The following is a 708-nucleotide window of genomic DNA, read 5'->3' as shown; positions in this document are numbered from 1 at the left end:
TAAAATTATGTAAACCTATTTGAAATGTCAACGCTGATAACAGCATTCATTCTAACTCAATCCCACAGCAAGGTCCCTTCTTATTGTTTCCCATGAAATACGAGAAGCATTCTGGCAGTGCTTCAATATTTACAGGACAATTAGTGAAAGCTCTCGGAAGCCGGAAAAAGACGCTGAGCACACTCCACGTCATCAAAAACACAGACAGGTAAAACCGGCTGGAAGCTGACCTAATCACGGGTCACGGGGGTATAGCTCAGTGGTAGAGCATTTGACTGCAGATCAAGAGGTCCCCGGTTCAAATCCGGGTGCCCCCTGTTTTTCTTATAGCTACATGTTTTTTAAAATGTACGTCTACAATTTGTTGAATAACTAATGCCGTTGTTAGGAAAATATAACCCTTTCAAAGTTATACATAAATATATAAGTATCTTTTTTTTAACAAGCTCGTTTCGTTTTTATCAGGAAAAACACAGTAAACACCATAGTAGGGTAAGGTATTTTATGCTCATTGTACTTTCCAAATTCCTTGAACACCTCTAGACTGAGAAACAGAATATAGCTAAATGCTCCCAAATTTGGAAGCTATGAGAAATGAGGCATAACGTGATAAATAGGATTTCATGGTTTTATGTAGCCTGCAGACACTCCCCATTTACTCAGCAGACTCATGATTTCAAGAAAAATAATGTAATTTTAAATTTGGAC

The 708-nt window shown here is 37.9% G+C and overlaps 1 non-coding gene across 1 annotated transcript; it reads left to right on the top strand.

Annotated features, from left to right (window-relative positions):
* The first annotated feature begins 245 nt into the window (after positions 1-245).
* On the top strand, positions 246-317 carry TRNAC-GCA (transfer RNA cysteine (anticodon GCA)). The gene has a single exon. It is a non-coding gene; the product is annotated as a tRNA-Cys (tRNA).
* Positions 318-708: the final 391 nt, after the last annotated feature.

The sequence above is a fragment of the Lissotriton vulgaris genome, chromosome 5, assembly GCF_964263255.1.
Source record: "Lissotriton vulgaris chromosome 5, aLisVul1.2, whole genome shotgun sequence".
Classification (NCBI taxonomy): Eukaryota; Metazoa; Chordata; class Amphibia; order Caudata; family Salamandridae; genus Lissotriton; species Lissotriton vulgaris.
The sequence above is the reverse complement of the archived record's forward strand: the minus strand, read 5'-3'. Positions and strand labels throughout refer to the sequence as shown.